Source organism: Cervus elaphus, chromosome 31 (genome assembly GCF_910594005.1).
Source record: "Cervus elaphus chromosome 31, mCerEla1.1, whole genome shotgun sequence".
Taxonomy (NCBI): domain Eukaryota; kingdom Metazoa; phylum Chordata; class Mammalia; order Artiodactyla; family Cervidae; genus Cervus; species Cervus elaphus.
Window position 1 is genome coordinate 13250826 of NC_057845.1, and position 16487 is coordinate 13267312.

The 16487-nt window shown below is 39.7% G+C and overlaps 1 pseudogene; it reads left to right on the forward strand.

The window, feature by feature from the left end:
• The first annotated feature begins 7915 nt into the window (after nucleotides 1-7915).
• On the forward strand, nucleotides 7916-14253 carry LOC122687294 (annotated as a pseudogene).
• Nucleotides 14254-16487: the final 2234 nt, after the last annotated feature.

Sequence of the window (16487 nt, forward strand, 5' to 3'; positions counted from 1 at the left end):
TTAAAGAGATTATCTTTGTTCCATTGTATTGTCTTTGCTTCTTGTCAAAGATTAGTTGACTGTATTTATAGAGGTTTATTTCTGGATTCTCTATTCAGTAGCATTGATGTAGTTGTATATTCTTTCACCAGTACAACACTGTCTTTATTTATAGCAAGTCTAGAAGTCAAATAGCAGCAGTCTAATCTTTTTTTCTCTTTTACTCTGTTTCATTTCATATTTATGTTTGCACAAGGACTATTCATAGAGGAGGAACTAACTGCTAAGACTTAGACAACACTTCCCGAAAAGGTTTGATTTAAAAAGTTTTCACTATTAAGAAGAAATGCTTCTGGAAACAGATGAGTGTTGGGAATTTTAATTATTATGTGTCCACTTGGCTAGGACTAAAGCATTCAATTATGCAACACTAATAAAATTGTTGTTAACCTAGGTGTTGCTGTGAAGGTATTTTGTAGATGTGATTGATATCTATCATTAGTTGATTTCCATTAAAGTAGATTAGCCTCCATACTTTGAGTGGACTTTGTATAATCAGTCAAAAGAACTTAAGAGAAAAATAGCTTTCCCCTGAGGAAGAAGAAATCCCAACTGTGGACCCCAACATAAACTCTTATCTGAGGGTAAATAGCCTGCCAACCTGCCCTGTCGATTTCAGACTTCCTTAACCAGACCCTACATTTGTGTAAGCCAAGATCAGTCCTTGAAATAAATGTCTTTATGCACACCACACATACACACATTCTACCGATTCTGTGTTTGTCTGATAGATACAGGAATCATATTAGCTATTTGTTTTACTCTTGGCATGTCATATTTGACCTAATCTTAACAACATACTAGATTTTTCTCTTGCTTTAAGCTGTGAAGAGGCACCTAAAACTTCTAATGCATGGAGTATATGCATCTTAATAACTTCTGTTTAGAAAACTAAATCATGATCATTTTTAAACAACAGATAACTAAAACTGAAGAAGCTCAAATTAATCATTTTCTAAATATAAGCTGATTTACTAGGAAATTATCTCTAGAGTAGCATAATTTTAACGATACTTATTTTTCTCCTCTAATTATACTAAGTCAGCACTGGGAAAATTCCTTGAACTCTGGAGATATTGTCACTGGAATCAGTCTTTGGAATATGCACTCAATCATAGCTGCTGCTGTATTTGGCATTTCTATCCTTCAATGTCAGTTCTCATTAATGTTCTGGTTCTGATACTGTCATCTGATGATTTATCCATTGCCATCTTACTTTATTAGCTAATAAATGTCTAATTAGTATTTTATGCCACTCTTTGATTCATTGGTTTTTAAAATTTCACTGAATTGACTCCTTTGTTTAAATGATATGAGAAAAAAATGAATTTAAATATTTATCATTTAATCTTGCAAATTCTGATTTGGAAAAAGTGAAAGTGCTAGTTGTGTCTGAGTCTCTGAGACCCCATCGACTGTAGACCCCCAGGCTCTCAGTCCATGAGATTCTCCTGGCAAGAATACTGGGGTGGGTTTCCACTTCCATCTCCAGGAGATCTTCCCAACTCAGGGACTGAACCCAGGTCTCCTGAATTTCAGGCAGATTCTTTATCACCTGAGTAAACAGAAGAATAGGGAAGCCTGGCATGCTGCAGTCCATGGAGTCACAGAGTTGGATATGACTGAGCAACTGAGCAGCAATAACTCTGCTTATAAGTTAAATAAGCAGACAATACACAGTCTTGAAGTACTACTTTCCAATTTTGAACCAGTCTGTTGTTCCATGTCCGGTTCTAACTGTTGCTTCTTGACCTGCACACAGGTTTCTCAGGAGGCAGGTAAGGTGTTATGGTATTCACATCTCTTGAAGAATTTTCCACAGCTGTGGAAAATTGTGAGTATAATTTCAAGTAATATAGTATAGTATAGTCTAATTTTCTTATATGAAAGTTCTATAGCCAAACATTTAAGAGATAAACAAGAAGAAAGCTCAACATGGCACAAAGTAGAATAAAAATTGTTTTTAGATTAATTTTTAAAATACAGGTTGTTTTAAAATAATATTGTTTTTCTTTTCCAATTTGTTTATAATACATAATGCATGAGAAAAAACTGAATGGATTAAAAGCAAACAAAAAAACACATTTAGGTAGAAGGAGGGAATGTTGATGAACGCTTCCATTATTTTCTTTTTTTTTTTTTCATTATTTTCATTTTTGTAAGAAAAACACCTTAATTTTTTTTTAATTAGTTAGTGTTACTTAATTGATGAAGAGGGACCAAAAACGAAGCAAAGCAAAGCTATCCTACCACTGCAAATATTCTTCTTTCAGACAGAAGAATTAGTTTTTTCACTCCTTCTTTCAGAAATAAAGTTCAAAGTAATTACCATTACTTAGAGACACAGAAAATAGCCTTCCAGTTAGACAAATGGTTCAACAAGCTTCTTAATGAGAGCATCTTCCCATCTGGATCCCTCTGCAGGCAGACTCAACAGGAAAACAAAACAATAACCCTAGGATATCTGATTCCAAAAGCCTGAATAGAAAATTTTTAAATAAATTATGCAAAAACAACAGAAAATACTTTAGAATGAAGTTCATAATCATCTCCTGCCTCAGTTCAGTTCAGTCACTCAGTCCTCTCAGACTCTGCGACCCCATGGACTGCAGCACGCCAGGCCTCCCTGTCCATCACCAACTCCTGGAGCTTACTCAAGCTCATGTCCATTGAGTTGGTGATGCCATCCAGCCATCTCATCCTCTGTCATCCCCTTCGCCTCCTGCCTTCAATCTTTCAGTCAGTTCTTCTCATCAGGTGGCCAAAGTACTGGAGTTTCAGTTTCAGCATTAGTCCTTGCAATGAATATTCAGGACTGATCTCCTTTAGGATGGACTGGTTGGATCTCCTTGCAGTCCAAGGGACTCTCAAGAATCTTCTCCAACACCACAATTCAAAAGCATCAATTCTTCAGTGCTCAGCTTTCTTTATAGTTCAACTCTCACATCCATACATGACAACTGAAAAAACTATAGCTTTGACTATACAGACCTTTGTCAGCAAAGTGGTATCTCTGCTCTTTAATATGCTGTCTAGGTTTGTATAGCTTTTCTTTCGAGAGCAAGCATCTTTTAATTTTGTGGCTGCAGTCACCACGTGCAGTGATTTTAGAGCCCAAGAAAATAAAGTCTCTCAATGTTTCCATTGTTTCCCCATCTATTTGCCATGAACTGCTGGGACCAGATGCCATGATCTTAGTTTTCCAAATGTTGAGCTTTAAGATAGGTTTTTTACTCTCCTCTTTCACTTTCATCAAGAGGCTCTTTAGTTCCTCTTCACTTTCTGCCATAAGATTGGTGTTATCTGCATATCTGAGGTTATTGTTATTTCTCCCAGCAATCTTGTTTCCATCTTGTGCTTCATCAAGCTTGGTATTTTTCATGTTGTACTCTGTATATATGGAGAAGGCAATGGCACCCCACTCCAGTGCTCTTGCCTGGAAAATCCCATGGACAGAGGTGCCTGGTAGGCTGCAGTCCATGGGGTCGCTAAGGGTCAGACATGACTGAGTGGCTTCACTTTCACTTTTCACTTTCATGCATTGGAGAAGGAAATGACAACCCACTCCAGTGTTCTTGCCTGGAGAATTCCAGGGACGGGGGAGCCTGGTGGGCTGCCGTCTCTGGGTTCGCACAGAGTTGGACACGACTGAAGTGACTCAGCAGCAGCAGCACTCTGGATATAAGTTAAATAAATAGGGTGACAATATACAGCCTTGATGTACTCCTTTTTCAATTTGGAACCAGTCCATTGTTCCATGTCTGGTTACAACTGTTGCTATCTATCTCCTGCCTACCCTTTTCCATTCTATTTCATGACTTTGTTACTTTTTACATGAAATTCTATAATAGAAATCTAGATGTTCTACATAACTCCCAACTTTCATGTTTTCAATTTTTTTTCCAATTTCTACTACACTAATTTTTCACTGGGTTCAACTTGAACAACATCAAGTCCCTGTGCTCAAGAAATCAAGATGGTTTAAACTGACTAACAATCATAACTAATCCAAATTCAATGCTTGCTTTTAAGGCTGTTATATACTGGTTCCATCAAAACCAGCTTTTTCCATCCAGGTTTTATTTCCATCAAAACCATCCTTTTTATTTATTTTTTTAACTAAGTTGAAGTGTAGTTAATTTATAATGTTGTGTTAGTTTCAGATGTATAAAAAAGTGATTTAGTTCTATAGCTATTCTTTTTCAGATTCTTTTCCATTTTTAGGTTATTAAAAGATAATGAACATAGTTCTCTGTGCTATATAGTAGGTCCTTGTTGTTTATCTATTTTATATATAGTACAATGTGTTTGTTAGTTACAAACTCCTAATTTATCTTACACACCACTGCCACTATCCAATATGGTAACTACAGGTTTGCTTTCTGTGTTTGTGAGTCTTGATTGACCTTGCAAATAAGTTCACTTGTATTATTTTTATAATTCCCACATATAAGTGATATTATATGATATTTGTCTTTGTCTGACTTATTTCATTTAATATGATAATTCTAGATCCATTCATGTTGCTACAAATGGCATTATTTCATTTTTTTGCTGAGTTAACTTTCCATTGTATGCATATACCACATCTTCTTTATCCAATCTTCTTTTGATGGACATTTAGATTGTTTCCATGTTTTGGCTTTTGTAAATAGTGTTGCTACGAACAGTGGGGTGTACTTAACTTCTTAAATTAGAGATTTCTCCATATATATGCCCAGGAGTAGAATTTCTGGATTATTTGGTAGTTCTATCTTAAGTTTTTAAAAGTAATTTCCATATCGTATTCCATAGGGGCTTCATGAATTACATTCCCACTAATGCTGTAGGAGGGTTCATTTTTCTCTATACCATCTCCAATATTTATCATTTGTAGACATTTGAATGATGAAATTCTGGTTGTTGAAGGTGATACCTCATTGCAGTTTTGATTTACATTGCTCTAATTATTAGTTTTATTGAGCATCTTTTCATGTGCCTGTTGGCCATCCTTATGTCTTTGGAGAACTTTTTATTTAGGTATTTTGCCGATCTTTTGATTTTTTTTTTTTTTTTTTTTTGATATTGAGATGTATGAGTTTTTTTATACTTTGGGAATTAATCCTTTGTTGGTAACATCATTTGCAAATATTTTCTCCTGTTCCATAAGCTGTTTTTTCATTTTGTTTACAGTTTTCTTTGCTGTGCAAAAGCTTTTAAGTTTTATTAAGTCCCATTTGTCTATTTTTATTTCCATTACCCTAGGTCAGGGGAGGAATCTGAAAAAAATATTGCTGCATTTATATCAAAGAGCATGTATGTTTTTGAACTTCCCAGGTGTCTTAGTGGTAAAGAAACTCCCTGCCAAAGCAGGAGATGCAGGAGATGTGGATTTGGTCCCTGAGTGGGGGAGATCCCCTGGGTAGGAAGTGCCAACCCACTCCAGTATTCTTATATGGAAAATTCCATGGACAGAGGAGCCTGGTGGGCTACAGTCCAGGAATCCACAACGAGTTGGACATGACTCAGCACACACACACACACATGTGTGTGTGTGTGTGCACAAGCACCTATGTTTTACTCTAGGAATTTAAAGCCTCCAATCTTACATTCAGGTTTTTCATCTATTTTGAGTTTATTTTTTAACATAGTTTTAGAGCGTATCCTAATTTTGTTCTTTTCCATGAAACTGTCCAGTTTTCTCAGCACCACTTACTGAAGAGACTGTCTTTCTCCATTGTATATTCGTGTTTCCTTTGTCATAGATTAGTGACCATAAGCATGTGGGTGTATTTCTGGGTTCTGTATCCTATTCCATCTATATATGTTCCTGTGCCAGCACCATATTGTGATTAATGTAGATTTTCAGTAAAGGTCAGTCAGAAAGCATGATTTCTCCAATTCCACTCTTCTTTCTCAAGATTGTTATGACCAATTAAGGGTTTTGCATGTTTCCATACAAATTTTGTTCCAGTTATGTGAAAAATGCCTTTGATAATTTGATAGGGATTGTATTTAATATATAGATTGTCTTGGGTAGTATGATCATTTTAACAATGCTTATTTTTCCAATCCAAGAACACAGTATATCTTCCCACCTGTTGGTGTCATCTTTAATTTCTTTCATCAGCATCTTACAGTTTTCTGAGTACAGGTCTTTTTCCCCATCACATCCTGTCTTCCCATCTAATAATTATTCATTTTCTTGCTTGATATTTACCTTATTCTCAAGTGAGCCTTTCTCATTGTGTTAAAAAAACAAAAAAACCCTTCCACCAAGCTGTATTTCTGCCACCCACATTCTCCTCTCCTTTCTGTCTTTTTTGAACTTCAGGTCAGAGTATTCAACAGATTTTATAAGATGTTGACTTGGATATTTCCAAGTCACTTCAGGCTCAACATGCCCAAATTGAAATTCATAATTTCATTAATTCCATCCCAATGGAGGAAAAAGAGTGAACAAATAAAATAGCCACCCCTGGTCTTTTCACAGTGTGTCTTGTTTTGGTAAATACCTACAAGTCAGAATATTCATAGTCATGATTCATTTTATATTTTTTTCTTTTTTTATAGAGTCCATTATAAACTCTGATCCAATTTACCTAAATTGGATCCTAAATACCTAATACCTAAATACCAATGAAATTCACATCATTCTTTCCATACCTCTATCAGGAAAGCTATCTCTATTCATTACTGTAAACATGTCAATTTGGTTTCTGTTCACAGCATTCCACTGTCGTCTTGGTTTGGTAAGCATTGCCACTATATCTCCAAAGTATCAAAATGAGTCAACAGAATTCTTTTCACAGGTTGACTTGGACAAACAATGTCATGGTAAATGTCTGGGAATCTGATTCTTATTAAGGACTTTCAACTAAAAACATCACTAAATCTTCATTGGAAAAGCCTTATTATGCTCTGCTATCTATTAATTGGTTGTCAAGTGCCAAGATCTACCATCTTCGATCTATGCTCTAAATATTAGAAAATGTCAGTGGCACCTATTAACCAATTTTGCAATATTAATTTATTTTAATCATTAGAAACATGACCAGTAACCCCCTTCTTGAATTTCACTCTGGTGGTGATGACAGATAAGAAGACCATGTTAGCAGTTGGTCAACCCTCAAATTTAATCTCTTCCTGCTGACCACTAAAATGAAATTTTAAACAAATTCATTCCTACATTATTCAAACCTGCTGTTAATAAGTTCTATTCTGTAGCATGTGGTTAACACAGTCTCCAGTGGGGCAACAGTCCTGCCCATCAATAAGTGAAATTGAAGTCGTTCAGTCGTGTCCAACTCTTTGCGACCCCATGGACTGTAGCCCACCTGGCTCCTCCATCCATGGGATTCTCCAGGCATGAGTATTGGAGTGGGTTGTCATTTCCTTCTCCAGATAGGAGACAGTAATTTCTTTTCTTTCTCACTTTCCTCTCACCTCCCATAGATTATGTATAGATCTTATTTACTTCATTCACTAGTCAGAGCACAAAGCTGACTTTTCAGCATGAAAGTCTCCCTGCTTGAAACAGTGTAGGAATTGGGCAAGACTGCTAATCCCCTCTACTCCCTTGAAGAAAATCACCTGATGATCACTGTCAACAGTTATGCCTAAAAGCAAGGATCTTGGGAAGTGCTAGTTACTTCACTGTTTGAGCTGGAATTTTTGTTCTGGACTCCTAGTTCAGATGAATAATAAATACTACTACCTCACTGAAATTGATAGACATTACCAAGTTATTGCTACTGTCATATTGCATTAAAAAAATCCACAAAGATACACTGTTAACTCATAATTTCTGTTATTAACATACAGATAAATATTAAATGTCTCATTATTAAATTTGCTCTTATTGTCAATTGTATTGAGGAGGAAATACGCAGTAGAGATGACAGTTCCTGGTCTGAGAGGTATTTCAATGAGACAGCTGGAGTTGAAAATATTCTTTAAAATGATCATCAATTAACTACCTCTAGTTTGCAAAAGTGGTAATTTCTACTTTACCCTACTCAGTTAAAAATGTCTTCCCTTTAGTAGTCTCTGTCCTTGGATTATTTTACCAAGATTTTTCTGTGTTTCTGGGTAACCAGATTTATTAATAAAACTGACACTGTACTAAAAATTCAACTTTTGCAGAGAATAATAATATTATATGTAATATATAAATTATAATAATTTGAAAAGGTTTGTTTTTAATTTGTAGAAATTGGGTTTTTCCATGGTTCCAAGGCAATTTGTCTAACTCATAGATGATGGATAATGGCATCCCCGCCATGAACTATCTCCTGACATTCCCTTAGGGAAAGAAATATATCATCCATGACGTGAAGAACCACAATGGTCCCACATTATAAAATTTCTAGCTCTGCTAGAGAGACCAAGTTCCTAATTAATATTATAGGAAAATTCAGTAATAGTTGGGCAAGTTAATGGTAAGATCACTGGGATAGTGACTTCAGAATAACTATTTTATATAACTGCATGAATGGATTTTATTTTAACCAGCAAAAGGAATATGTTAACCTATTGGCAATAATTTATCATGTGCATGTATGGCTTATTAATAGTTTTAAAATCCAATTGCCGAAATTAAGTCTTCAAATTTTACCATACTGAAACTGAGTCCTATTTTCAAGAGCTGGTAGCCTTTAAAGAAATTAAAGTATAAAAACATAAGCACTTGCTACTTTAGTAACACTGAGAATTATAGCATTTGTCTTTAGTGGATGCTTAGAAAATGTTGCATATTCTATAGCCATAAAATGGTATATGACAAATATTTTTACCTAGATCCTGAACATGAGTAATGCCTATTATGATTTAGATAGAACACAAAATCTGAAAAACAAGAGATAAATGTTTTATCTGTCAATAAATTATTAATAAGTTTATGAATCTGCAAGTGGTGCAATAAAAAATTGACAATTGTTCCATATTTTACTTGTTAATTCTGTCTGTAGTTTTCTTTTGCAATATTGTAAGCTGAAGCTTCCAAAACCTGTTTTGTTTTTTGTTTTTTTCTTCTGCTACCAAATGCTAGAATTCCAGTGCTTAGAAACTTGAGAATGCGTCCTATGAAAACAATCTCAGAAAAATAAGGGGAAAATTATTAAATTATTAAATGTCTATATCAATACTTTCTCAGGAACACTTGGTATTCTCAATTTTTGATGGCATGTGTATGTATGCTTAGTCAATAAGTCATGTCTGACTCTTTTGTGACCCCATGGACTGTAGCTGGCCAGGATCCTCTGACGATGGGAGTTCCCAGACAACAATACTGGTGTGGATTGCTATTTCCTCCTCCAGGGGATCTTCCCAGCCCAGGAACTGAACCTGCATCTCCTGTGTCTCCTGCATTAGCAAGTGGATTCTTTACTATTGAGCTATCTGGGAAGCACTTTGATGGTACAGTTTTCTTTTAATTTATGCTTTGCTGATTGCTATTAGGTAGGATGTTGCCTCACCAGAGTTGAAAACCACTAGTATACAACAGAAGAAAACTGTAGAATGTGAAACTGATTGCTATTTATAAAGTATTCTAAAAGTATATCACTGTGCAGAAGAAAATAATTTATCTCCTCAGTTCAGTTCAGTAGTTCAGTCGTGTCTGACTCTTTGCGACCACATGAACCTCAGCACGCCAGGCCTCCCTGTCCATTACCAACTGTTGGAGTCTACCCAAACTCATGTCCATTGAGTCGGTGATGCCACCCAACCATCTCATCCTTTGTTGTCCCCTTCTCCTCCTGCCCTCAATCTTTCCCAGCATCAGGGTCTTTTCCAGTCAGCTCTTCACATCAGGTAGCCAAAGTTTTGGAGTTTCAGCTTCAACATCAGTCCTTCCAATGAACACCCAGGACTGATTTCGTTTAGGACGGACTGGTTGGATCTCCTTGCAGTCCAAGAGACTCTCAAGAGTCTCCTCCAACACCACAGTTCAAAAGCATCAATTCTTCGGTGCTCAGCTTTCTTTATAGTCCAACTCTCACATCCATACATGACTACTGGAAAAACCACAGCCTTGACTAGATGGACCTTTGTTGACAAAGTAATGTCTCTGCTTTTTAATATGTTGTCTAGGTTAGTCATAACTTTCCTTCCAAGGAGTAAGCGTCTTTTAATTTCATGGCTGCAATCACCATCTGCAGTGACTTTGGAGCCCCCAAAAATAAAGTCATCCACTGTTTCCCATAATAAAAGTCATGTGTATGTCTCATTTTATTATGTGAAATGTGATATTAGAGGAAATTTTTAATTTGGTTTGCTGTTTAAGACCTGGTGCAACTCTTCTATAAAAAAAAATAAGACAAGGTGTGCTCACAGTGACATTAAACATTTCTTACACAGATCTGCATTAATATAGTATTAATAGTTACTGCCTCATAAAATTGCACATTAAAGAAAGCAGCTACTTATTTTAATCACATAAGTAATTTACAGGCCTGGTGAGTCTGTGAGCTTCCAAATTTACAGACACCATTTCTAGAAAATGATCAGTCACCTAGGTGTGCGTCTGAAATCAACTAAATTTTGAAGCAGTTGACTAAGATTCTTTTATCCAGCAGCTCTACAGTGAGCTGCTAAGGTTATTGAGGCAGTCTGATTAAGGCAATATTACAGCGTATTTTAAAGCTATATTGAGAGCAATTTAATGTAGTTTAGCAGGCACTTCTCTATTTTGTAGTGACCTAGGAGCATACAAATGTATAATCCAAAAAAACATGCAGCAAAGTAGATACAAAATGTAAAAGATTAGATTCACAGTGTGTTGACCTGGTAAGTTCAATTCCTTTTGCCAACTTACTTTTTGATCTTGTTTTCTGAAATTTGTAAGATAGAATCTAGTGTGGGTGATAATTTTCCTGCATGTACTTAGAATGCTACTTGAGAAACAACTCTCTTATTTTGAGTTGTGCATGTGTCCTTTTAATGGAGTAAGCTATTTTATAGGATATGATTTGGCAATGGATATTAAATGAGAAAACCTAAACCTATTTTGAATATCCATCTAGTCATATGAGGGCATTTAAAAATATACATATATATATACATATAAATACATATACTATTATGCAAACATAATTCATTGAGGTTTACTTCTTGCAAGTCAAGTTCTCTTTTATATATGAGACATATTTAATTTTTACAAATCTATAGGTTTGATAATATTTCTACAAAGAAAGAATCTGAGATTTAGATAAATTAACTGAATTTCTCAAAATTATATACCTTATAAGTGGGAAAATTAGAAAAGTTTAATTTTACCTTTTTCAGTATGAGACCTCTTTAATATGGCATTCTTCTCTTCCAGACTCTGTCAAGTTGATTCCATACTTTTAATTTTATGGTCTATCTACTAACCACAAATGAAAACTAGAAGTTCTTCACTTAATTATGTATTTGTAGCAATCATAAAGCATTAAGATTGACAGATGCACTTTTGTTAGACAGCTCTCCCTCATACTCATGCTTCTGATTGAAAGCAACAATCTTATCTGATGGTTTCTAATATAACACTGTTGCTAGAGTTATATGATGTCAATCCTACTTTAATTAAAATTTGAACCAGTCTCCCTAACTTCATCACACATTTTCAGATTGTATTTCCTTCCTTTGATAAATTTCTGAGTTAAGTTTCATTGTTGTAATCTAAACAATAAAAGTGGGAGATATCCTCTTTTGCTAGGTTGAAATCTGTCTACTGTCATATGGAAAGGAAAGGGGTGTATATATATACATATATATGATTTATATCACTGTCTTTCAGCCTAGGATTCCAAGAATGTATATTAGGCAATGAGAACATATTTTTCACTACATATTTCGTGTTACATTACTACCTAACACCAGCCAGTATTTTAACAGGAACCCAAAGAAAATGAACAAAATTTTAAATTATGGGTAACTCACTCACTCATTTTAGATTCTGTATTCAGGATTTCTTCATCTTGCTCTTTTGTCCTTCAAGCAGATGATGGCTTGTGCTGGACTGATACAAACTGTGAGAAGGGAGAAAAACAGTACACAAAAATCAGAGCATTTCTGAAACAGGAGGCTCTTAGATCAGAAGCCTCTCTTACTCACAGGTGATACTAAAGCTCTATGCTGTTGCTACTGTTCCGTTGCTGAGTCACGTCGGACTCTGTGATCCCATGGACTGCAGCATGCCAGGCGCCTCTGTCCTCCACTATCTAACCCAGAGTTTGCTCAAATTCATGTCCATTGACTTGGTGAATCCATGCAACCATCTCATCCTCTGCCGCCTCCTTTACCCTGTGCCTTCAACCTTTCCCAGCATCAGGGTCTTTTCCAATGAGTCAGCTCTTTGAGAAAGGTGGTTAAATGATTGGAGCTTCAGTATCAGTCCTTCCAATGAATATTCATAGTTGATTTCCTTTAGGATTGACTGATTTGATCTCCTTGAAGTCCAAGGGACTCTCAAGAGTCTTCTCCAGCACTACAATTCGAAAGCATCAAATGCTCTATGATCACTCATAATTTGAACTTTCTAAAAATCCTATGCTTCATGGATTTGTCTGTGATAAATTTAATCATAGTTAAGTTATATAACAAACTAGAGCCCGCTGGCTGCTGTGCTGGGAACCAGGATCTTCGCATCTGGGGTGGCTGGCCGGGTGGGCAGGCAGGCGAGCCGGCACAACAGGCTGGGAGCTATTGCGAGGGGCCCGCCTGGGAGGGCTCCGGGAGCAGCATGGGCGCCCGCAGGCCTGGGCGCTGCTTTGCTGAGGGCTCCGGCCACCTGCGAGGCAGCACCGCTTGGAGCGTCGGGGATGGCGGGAGGAGCTCGGTTCTCTGCGCGCAGGAACTAACTGGTGCTCCTAGGCGGTGACCCGCACCCTCTCCTGCCACGTGCAGAACGGCACCGACCTGCAAGAGGCTGCTGCAGAATTGCCCCTGGCCGATGAGCGGCCCTGGGAACAGCGACAGGGGCTTCCCTGGTGGCTCAGTTAGTAAAGAGTCTGCCTGTGATAGAGCAGACCCGGTTTGATCCCTGGATAGGGAGGATCCCCTGCAGAAGGGAATGGCTACCCACTCCAGATTCTTGCCTGGAGAATCCCATGGACAGAGGAGTCTTGCGTGCTACAGTCCATGGGGTCACGGGAGTCGGACACGACTGAGTGAGAGCTACAAGACGGGGGTGAGACCTACGTACAAGGTGATGTACCAGACGGTGACCCCCTGCCAGTGGAGATGCGGCCTTCCGGCCCTCGCCGCCGAGCTGCAAGGAAATGGCAGACTCCTCTGGTTTCCTGGCGCCTGGGTGATCGGGCAGCGCCACCTGGCGGATGGCCCCTCGGGCCCACAGGCTTCTCTGGTTGTCTCAACTGCCGCGAAGTGTCAGAACTGACAGAGCGCCTGAAGGTGCTGGAGGCCAAGGTAGCAGGGCTGACTGCCCACGACTCCAGTTGCCCCTCTGAGGACCCTGACCCGCCTTGGGGCTCTCCACTTGCCCAGGGCAGCTCTGGGGATGGCGGCCTTTGAGGGCTGCCGGGAGCCAGAGAAAACCAGAGGCCTCCTCTGCTCCCTTGAGATGATGGAGTTGGTGCCCGGGGGCTTCCTGGGCCCACTGCCCCCAAAGGGAGACCCTGGCAGCGGGGGCCCAATGGGAATGAGAGGTCCAGCAGGTCATCAGCTCCGTGCCCCCAGGAAGCCCTGGTCAGGCCGGAGCTGTGGGTACCCCTGGAAAGAGGAGGCCTCCAGGGCCCCTAGGCCCTCTTGGCCCCCTGGCCCCCCTGGCCCCCAGATCCTGTTGGACCACCCTGCACCTGGATCTCCCAGACTGAGGACCCGTTTCTGTCCAACACTTTCACTGAGACCAGCAGCCACTGGCCCCCAGGACCGGCTGGGTCCCCAGGCCCCCCAGGACCCATGGGTCCTCCTGGACTTCCTGGTCCCATGGACATTCCTGGGAGTCCTGGATGTATGGGACCCCCCAGGTCCCACTTGACCCAAAGAAGCCTCAGGCCATCCTGGAGAGAAGAGTGAAAGAGGACTGCAAGGGGAGCCCAAGGCTCCATGGGGGCAGTGGGGAGAACCTGGCCGCAAAGGAGACCTTGGTGAGAAGAACCCAGTGGAACCAGGGGGGTCGGGTACAAGCCTTGCCACCCCCAGGGGCACCCCGAGCCTCCTGAAGGGCAAAAGGGAGGACACACGGCCAGCTACCGGATCCTGGCCCCTGGGAGCGGAGCGGAGACAGACTGAGGGTGCTGATGGCCTCATGTGGAGGGCCAGGCCAGGCTTCCCTTCCCAGCCTGGACTGGGCCGACTGCCTCTGGGGTCTGCCCGTCCATATTTATTAATATCCTCAGGGTCCCTTCTGCCACCTAGGCCTTTGGGAGGTGGTCTTCGTCCCGGTACCCGGTGCGCGTCTGCCTTCTAAGAGGCTGAGCAGGGACGGGGGCCTGAGAGGGAGGCGTGGCCCAGGTGAGAGGGCTCCGGGCCCTGGGCCTCAGTTTCCCTCTGTGAAAAGGGGTGATGCAGGTCTGCGGCAGGGACGGCAGGTTTGGAGCTTCTGTTGTCTCATCAACTGCCCGGCCCTGCACACATGCCGGGACGACGAGGGCGGGCAGTCTCGGCCTCCCCGCTCCCCAGCCAAACCTCGGAGCCCACCTGCACCCCTCCTCTCCTTGTTTTCCGGTGCTGGGTTCCTGACCCTGAGGTCAAGCTACCTGATCTGACTGGGTGTTCAGGGCTCCTGTGTCACTTCTGACCCCTGAATCCTCAGTCCCCCCCAGGGGCCTGGAGGAGGGGACCGCCTGCTCCCACAACCGCCTGTGACGGCCACAGCAGGTAGATGTGTATCAGCCAATAAAGGCCCCCGCCTGACTGCCAAAAAAATTAAACAAAAAAACTAGAGACACCAGGTGGCATTTCCTCATTAAGCCCAACTCTTGATACACGCTAGTCTTCCCAAAGTTGTATGTCTTCTATCTCAGTATTTGTATTATCGTGAAAAACATTTAGCAATTTGCTAGTATGTTTTAATTGCCTGATTCGGCAAGGAACACGTACTGAAACAGTATTTTCCTTTGTACAATCTTTTATTTATCACTTTGTTAGGGATAACATTGCTTTGTTTTTTTCCTTTTGCTTAGATCAATAAGGCATAGCAAACAATTCTGAACTCTTATTAAGCGCCATATATCTATTTAAATGGAATTATGTGTTGTGGTACAATTGCTCAAAATAACAAAGCTAGAAGAATAAAATGCATTCCAATTAGAGATTCTGGGGTCAAGCTGGCATCTATACTGGAGATAGTTTCTACATTATCATCATTTTCTTTCTAAGGCTTTAGAAGAGTTTTATCATGCCAAGATTGAAGTAATTATGCTTTAGTTTATAGAATCTCAAATAAAAAGAATCTCTATGTTAGAGATGAGATTGTTTTGTTTTAGAGTTATTCACTGAGCAGCTGTAGTTTTTCCTTACAACTTCACTTTCTAGATTGTTTTTAAAGCTGAATAATTCAGTTTAAAAGTCCAACAGCCTTATACTTTTAACTTCATGGTAACTTCACTAAAATCACTGTGGATGGTGACGGCAGTGATGAAATTAGATGACTGCTTCTTGGCAGGGAAGCTATGACAAACCTAGACAGTGTGTTAAAGATCAAGGGCATCATTTTGCCAACAAAGGTCTGTACCATCAAGGTATCATTTTCCCAGTAGTCATGTACAGACATAAGAGCTGGACACAGTGGAGTGCTGAAGAATTGTTACTTTTGTGATGCTGGAACAGACTCTGAAGAATCCCTTGAAAAGCAAGGAGATCAAACCAGTCGATCTTAAAGGATATCAACCCTGAATAATCTTTGGGAGGACTGATGCTGAAGCTGAAGCTACAGTACTTTGGCTAAGAGGGTGACAGAGGATGAAATGACTGGATGGCATCACTGATTCAATGGACCTGAGCCTGTGCAAACTCTAGGAGATGGTGAAGAATAGGGAAACCTGGAGTGCTGCAATCCATGGGGTCGTGAAGAGCGGACATGACTTGGAGACAGAACAACAACTTCACTTATTTCATTGGAGACTCTGTCCTCCTCCCTCCCCTTTCCTGGCATTAATCATTGTGAATTCAACTTCCACAGGGATTAGCCATCTAACACTCAGGTCTCTCAGTTTATCTTATCTTCAGATGTCCTTTCTTCCCCTCCAGTTCAACTATCTACTGCTCTGACCACTCTTCAGATTTTCATCTCGATTTTGGGTCACTTTTGAAGTTTTCTTATAAAAAATTGCTTCCCAGCCACAAATATCTTAGCCTCCATCTCATTTGCTCAAGAAGCTTAATCCCACAATCATCCAATTTCATTGAAATTCTAGGGCATTATTCTCACAATAATTTCATGATACAAAGCATCCTCTGACATCATTTTCTTATTTGTTTATAGAATCTAACTTAGATTCTATATTTAACATTATCATCCCTCT